The sequence below is a fragment of the Macrotis lagotis genome, chromosome 7 (genome assembly GCF_037893015.1).
Source record: "Macrotis lagotis isolate mMagLag1 chromosome 7, bilby.v1.9.chrom.fasta, whole genome shotgun sequence".
Taxonomy (NCBI): Eukaryota; Metazoa; Chordata; class Mammalia; order Peramelemorphia; family Peramelidae; genus Macrotis; species Macrotis lagotis.
In genome coordinates, this window is record NC_133664.1 from 194,219,416 (window position 1) to 194,227,213 (window position 7,798).

Consider the following 7,798-nt stretch of genomic DNA (forward strand, 5'->3'; position numbering starts at 1 on the left):
AAGGGTGTATTTTTCAGAAAAAAAAGACTGGAGAATATGGATAAAAGGTGGGACGGAGGAAAATACAAACACAGGGAAGATAACATAGAGGACAATAAAGAATTAGTAATCATAACCTTGAATGTGAATGGATTGAACCCTCCCTTAAAACGTAAGCAAATAGCAAAGTGGATGAAAAACCAGAATCCTAAAATATGCTGCCTACAAGAAACCCATTTGAAGTAGAGAGATACATATAGAGTAAAGGTAAAAGGTTGGAGCAAAATATATTTTGCTTCAGCTGAAGTAAAAAAAGCAGGGGTAGCAATACTTACCTCAGTCAAAGCAGCAGCAAAAATAGATAGGGTCAAAAGAGATAAGGAAGGAAACTTTATCCTTCTAAAAGGTACCATAGACAATAAAGTCATTTCAATATTGAATATATATGCACCCAGTGGGACAGCATGCAAATTCTTAGAGGAGAAGCTGAAAGAACTAAAGGAAGACATAGACAGCAAAACTCTACTAGTGGGAGACCTCAACCTACAACTCTCAGATCCAGATAAATCAAATCATAAAACAAATAAGAAAGAAATTAAGGAGGTAAATAGATTTATGGAGGTAACTGAATGGGGATAGAAAGAAATATACCTTTTTCTCTGCAGTACATGGAACTTATACAAAAATTGACCATGTACTGGGACATGAAAACCTAATAATCAACTGCAGAAAGGCAGAAAGAGTGAATGCATCTTTCTCAGATTACAATGCCATAAAAGTCATGTGCAGTACTGGGCCAAGGAGATATAGACCTAGAACAAACTGGAAACTGAATAACCTCATTTTAAAAAATGAGTGGCCCAAAAAATAAATTATAGAAAGAATTGACCATTCTATCCTGGATAATGATAATAATGTAACAACATACCAAAACCTATGAAATTCATTCAAAGCAACTCTCAGGGCATATATTATAACTCTAAATGCTTATATAAATAAATTGGAGAAAGAGGAAATCAATGAACTACTCGTGCAAATAAAAAAGTTAGAGAAAGAACAAATCAAAAATCCCCAATTAAATAACATATTCAAATTTCTAAAAATTATAGGAGAAATTAATAAAATTGAAAGCCAAAAAACTATTGAATTAATAAATAAAACAAAAAGTTGGTATTATGAAAAAACCAATAAAACTGATAAACCTCTGGTCAATTTGATTAAAAAAAGAAAGAAGAAACCCAAATTTCTAGTATCATAATTAAAAAGGTGAACTCACCACCAATAAGGAAGAAATTAAATCAAAAACTCAAAATTATTTTGCCCAACTCTATGCCAATAAATTTGATAATCTAAGTGAAATGGATGAATATTTACAAAAATATAAGTTGCCCAGGTCAAATGAAGAAGAGATTAAATACCTAAACAACCCTATCTCACAAAAAGAAATTCAACAAGCCATTATTGAACTCCCTAAAAAAAATATCCAGGGCCTGATGGATTCACAAGTGAATTCTTCCAAACTTTTAAGGAACAATTGGTTTCAATGCTATATAAACTCTTTGGAAAAATAGGGAAAGATGGAACTCTGCCTAACTCTTTCTATGAAACCAATATGGTACTGTTACCTAAACCAGGAAGAGTTAAAACAGACAGAAAATCATAGACCTATTTCACTGATGAATATAAATTCAAAAATCCTAAATAAAATCTTAGGAAAATGATTACAACAATTCATCACTAGGATAATACATTATGATCAAGTAGGATTTATTCCAGGAATGCAGGGTTGGTTCAATATTAGGAAAACTGTTAGTATACTTAATTATATTAACACCAAACCTATCAGAAATCATATGATCATATCAATAGATGCTGAAAAAGCTTTTGACAAAATACAGCATCCGTTCCTTTTCAAAACACTAGAGAGTGTAGGAATAAATGGACTATTCCTTACAATAATTAGCAGTATTTATTTGAAACCATCAACAAGCATTATATTCAATGGAGAGAGACTAGAGGCATTCCCAATAAGATCAGAAGTGAAACAAGAGTGCCCATTATCACCACTACTATTCAATATTGTATTAGAAATGACGGTATCAGCAATTAGAGAAGAAAAAGATATTAATAGAATTAGAATTGGAAAGGAAGAGACAAAACTCTTACTCTTGGCAGATGACAGGATGGTCTACCTAGAGAATCCCAAGAAGTCATCTGAAAAACTCCTGGAAACAATTAGCAATTTTAGCAATGGTGCAGGGTATAAAATAAACCCTCATATATCCTCAACTTTTCTTTATATGTCAAGAAAAAAACAGCAGGAAGAGCTACAAAGAGAAATCCCATTCAACTTAAACTCAGACAATATAAAATATTTGGGAGTCTATTTTCCAACACAGACTCAGAATCTTTTTGAAAACAATTATAAAACACTTCTCACACAAATTAAATTAGATTTAAATAACTTGTCAAATATCAACTGCTCATCGATAGGTAGAGCTAATATAATAAAAATGACAATTCTACCAAAACTAAACTATATGTTTAGTGCCCTACCAATCAAAATTCCAAACAATTACTTTAATGAGTTAGAAAAAAATTTAAGTAAATTCATATGGAGAAATAAAGAGTCAAGAATTGCCAGCAGCTTAATGAAAAAAACTGCAAAAGAAGGTGGCTTAGCCCTACCCGATCTAAAATTATATTATAAAGCATCAGTCATCAAAACTATTTGGTATTGGCTAGGAAATAGAGTGGTACTCCAGTGGAATAGACTAGGTGTAAAAGAAGGAGATGATTATAGTAATCTGCTGTTTGATGAACCCAAAGACTTTGGCCATTGGAATGAAATCTCCCCCTTTTAAAAAACTTGCTGGGTAGTTAGTATGGAAGAAACAGATTAGACCAACATCTCACACCTTTTACCAAGATATGATCCAAATGGTTACAGGACATAGACATAAAATACAATACTATAAGCAAATTAGAATATCAAGGACTAGTCTACCTTTCAGTTCTATGGAAAGGGGAACAGTGTATGACTAAGGAAGAGTTGGAGAACATCACCAAAAACCAATTAGATGATTTTGATTACATTAAATTAAAAAGCTTTTGCACAGATAAAACCAATGTAACCAAGATCACAAGAAATGTAGTAAATTGGTTACAATCTTTCCAACTCATGATGCTGACAAAAGACTCATTTCTAAAATATACAGAGAACTGAGTCATACTTTTTAAAACAAAAAGCCATTCCCCAATTGTCAAATGGTCAAAGGATATGCAAAGGCAATTTACAGATGAGGAGATCAAAGCAATCCATAGCCATATGAAAAAATGCTCTAAATCATTAATTATTAGAGAAATGCAAATTAAAGCTTCTCTGAGGTACCACCTCACCCCTCTCAGATTAGCCAATATGACCAGGAAGGATAATGATCATTGTTGGAAGGGTTGTGGGAAATCTGGGACACTATTACACTGTTGGTGGTGCTGTGAACTCATCCAACCCTTCTGGAGAGCTATTTGGATCTATGCTCAAAGGGCAACAAAAATGTGCATACCCTTTGAACCAGCAATACCACTACTGGGAATATACCCTGAAGAGATGAGGAAAAAAGGTAAAAACATTACTTGTAAAAAAATATTTATAGCAGCCCTGTTTGTGGTGGCAAAGAATTGGAAATCCAGTAAATGCCTTTCAATTGGGAAATGGTTTATCAAACTGTGGTATATGTATGTCATGGAACACTATTGTTCTATTAGAAAACAGGAGGGATGGGATTTCAGGGAAACCTGGATAGATTTGCCTGAACTGATGCTGAGTGAGATGAGCAGAACCAGAAAAACACTGTACACCCTAACAGTAACATGGAAGTGATTTTCAAACTTTAAGGACTTGCTCATTCCATCAGTGTAACACTCAGGAACAATTTTGGGCTGTCTGCAAAGGAGAGTATCATCTGTATCCAGATAGGCAGCTGTGGAGTTTGAACAAAATGCAAGGACTATACCCTTTAATTTAGAAAAAAAAACAGATAGCTTATTGTCTGATCTTGTTAGCTCTTAGACTTCTCTTCTCTTTAAGGATATGATTTCTCTCTCATCACACCAAATTTGGATCAAGGTACAACATGGTAACAAAGTAAAGAGTGACAGAGTGATTTCTGTGGCAGGGAGGGGGGAGGGATGCAAGATTGGGGGAAAATTGTAAAACTCAAATAACATCTTTAATAAAAATGAATTTAAAAAAAATTGAATAGTAGTGTTGATAATGGTCACCCTTGTTTTACCCCTGATCTTATTGGGAATGTCTCTAGCCTCTCCCAATTGAATATAATACTTGTTGATGGTTTCAGATAAATACTGCTTATTTTTCTAAGGAATAGTGCATTTATTCCTGCACTCTCTAGTGTTTTTAGTAGGAATGGATGCTGTATTGTTTCAAAAGCTTTTTCAGCATCTATTGATATGATCATATAATTTCTGATAGGTTTGCTCTTGATATAATTGAGTACACTAAGAGTTTTCCTAATATTGAACCAACCCTGCATTCCTGGGATAAATCCTCCTTGATCATAATCTTGTATCCTAATGATAAATGTTGTAATCATTTTGCTAATATTCTATTTAAGATTTTTGCATCTGTATTCATCAGGGAGATAGGTCTATCATTTTCTGTCTCTGTTTTCACTCTAACTGTTTTCGAGAACAACACCATATTGGTTTCATAGAAAGAGTTAGGCAGAGTTTCATCTTTCCATATTTTTCCAAAGAGTTTATATAGCATTGGAACCAATTGTTCCTTAAATGTTTGTATAATTCACTTGTGAATCCATCAGGCCCTGGAGAATTTTTCTTAGGGAGTTCAATGATGGCTTCTTGAATTTCTTTCTGTGAGATAGGGTTGTTTAGGTATATAATCTCATCTTCATTTAAACTGGGAAATTTATATTTTTGTAAATATGCATCCATTTCACATAGATTATCAAATCAAATATATTGGCATAGTGTTGGACAAAATAATTTCACATTATTAATTTAATTTCCTCCTCATTATTGGTTTTTTGATAATACCAACTTTTGGTTTTATTTATTACTTCCATAGATTTTTTTGCTTTTGATTTTATTAATTTCTCCTTTAATTTTTAGAATTACTAATTTGGTATTTAATTTGGGATTTTTAACTTGTTCTTTCTCTAATTATTTTAGTTCATTATTTTCTTCTTTCTCCAATTTATTCATGTAAGCATTTAAAGCTATATTATATCCCCTGAGAGTCACTTTGAGTGAATCCCATAGTTTTTGTTTCATTATTATCATTATCTATGACAAAAATGGTTAATTCTTTCTATAATTTGTTTTTTGGTACACTCATGCTCTATTTTTTTAGGTTTTTGCAAGACAAATGGGGTTAAGTCACCTGCCCAAGGCCACACAGCTAGGTTATTAAGTTTCTGAGACCGGATTTGAAACCAGGTATTCCTGACTCCAGGGCCAGTGCTTTATCCACTATACCACCTAGCTGCCCCTACACTCATTCTTTAAAATGAGGTTATTCACTTTCACATTTGTTCTGGGTAAACATCTCCTTGGCCCAATATTGCATATGACTTTTATTGCATTGTGAGCTGAGAAAGATATATTCACTATTTCTGCCTTGCTGCAGTTTATCATTAGGTTTTTATGTCCTAGTACATGGTCACTTTTTGTATAAGTTCCATGTACTGCAGAGAAAAAGGTATATTCCTTTCTATCCCCATTCAGTTTCCTCCACAAGTCTACCATATCTAATTTTTCTAGCAATCTATTTACCTCCTTAACTTCTTTCTTTTTTATTTTATAATTCGATTTACCTAGATCTGAGAGTGGGAGGTTGAGGTCTCCCAGTAGTAGAGTTTTGCTGTCTATGTCTTCCTGTAGTTCTTTCAGCTTATCCTCTAAGACTTGAGTGCTATCCCACTGGGTGCATATATATTCAATATTGAAATGACTTTATTGTCTATGGTACCTTTTAGTAGGATAAAATTTCCTTCCTTATTTCTTTTAATGCTATCTATTTTTGCTGCTGCTTTGTTTGAGATAAGGATTGCTATCTGTGCTTTTTTTACTTCAGCTGAAGCAAAATATATTTTTCTCCAATCTTTTACCTTTCCTCTATGTATCTCTCTGCTTCAAATGAGTTTCTTGTAAGCCCTATATTGTAGGATTCTGGTTTGTAATCCACTCTGCTATTCACTTACCTTTAATTCACATACAAAGTTATGATTACCAATTCTTTATTGCCCTCCATTCTTTGGTCCCTATGTTTGTATTCCCCCTTTCCCCCTTTATCTGTATTCCCCAGGATTTTGTTTCTGAATACCACCCGATTCAGTATGCTTGCCCTCCTATATCACCCCTCCCCTTTCTTCCCTCTTTCCCTTTTCCCTTCCCTTTCTTTTGTTAGTTCCCTTTTTCCCCACTCACCCTCTCTTTCTCCTTCCCTCCTCCCCTTTTCTCATTTTAATGCTTGAAAGGTTAGATATTTTTTAAGTTAACTGAGTATATGTTAAGTTGACTTTAAATCAAGTCTGATGAAAAGAAGATTCAGTTGTTTCTCATCTCCTCCTTTCTTCCCCTCTATTTCCATAGGTATTTTGTACCTCTTAGTGTACTGAGATTTATCCCATTCAATCCCCTCCCTTGTCCTGTCTCATTCCTGTCCTCCTTTTTAAGGGAGGTAGTGTTTTTTAGATCCTTCAATCTGAGTCATAGAAAATTCTGATTATCTGTCTCTTCTAGCTCAGTACATTCTATCTAATAGAGTTAAAATTCTTGAGAGTTATTAGAGTCTTTCTCCCAAGTGGGGTTAAAGCCAGTTACATCTAATTGGATAGCAGTCTTATGGATAGATCATGAATGTCCATCACTTCTGGCTAGGTATATTCACTGTGTTAGAGTTACAGTTCTCAAGATTTATGAGAATTTTTTTCCCCATGCTGGAATATAGCCAGTTTCAACTTATTGGATAGCATTTTTTTCCTTTTACCACCCCCTTTTTTACCTTTTCATGTGTCTCTTGAACCTCCTGTTTGAAGTCTGAATTTTCTATTTAGCTCTGGTCTTTTCATCAGCAATTTTTGGAATTCTTTCATTTCATTAAAGAAACTCAAGAGAAAATGAACACCTTGTAACAAGAAACCAAATCCTTGGAAAATACAATTGGACAAAGGCAAAAAAGAAAATAATTCTCTTATATCCACAATTGGGCAAATGCAAAACTCCTGTAAAATAGAATTGGCCAATTGGGAAAATAATTACAAAAGGTAAATGAATAAAATTGTTCTCAAAAAAAAAGAATGGAGTTTGTGGAGACTATTGACCTCATGATTCAACAAGAATCTGGTAAAAAAAAATCAAAAAATGGAAGATATGTAAAATATCTCATTGGCAAAACCACTGACCTTGAGAATAGTTCCAGGAGAGACAACTTAAGAATAATTGGGCATAGAAACCTAATATCAGAAGTAGTGATTATATCCTTCTGATCCTAATGCAATAAAAAATCAAATGCCATAATGGGCCAAGGAGAGATAGACTGAAAACTCATTGGAAACTAAATAACCTCAATTTAAAGAATGAGTGGATCAAACAACAAATTATGGAATTAATGATTTCATACTAGTTAATGACAATATTGAGACAACAATCAAAACAGGAGATACAGCCAAGACAATTATCAGGGGATATATTATATCTCTACATGCTTACATGAGTAAATTAAAGAAAGAAGAAATCAGTGAACTAAATATTCAAATAAAATAGAGAAGGAAAAAAT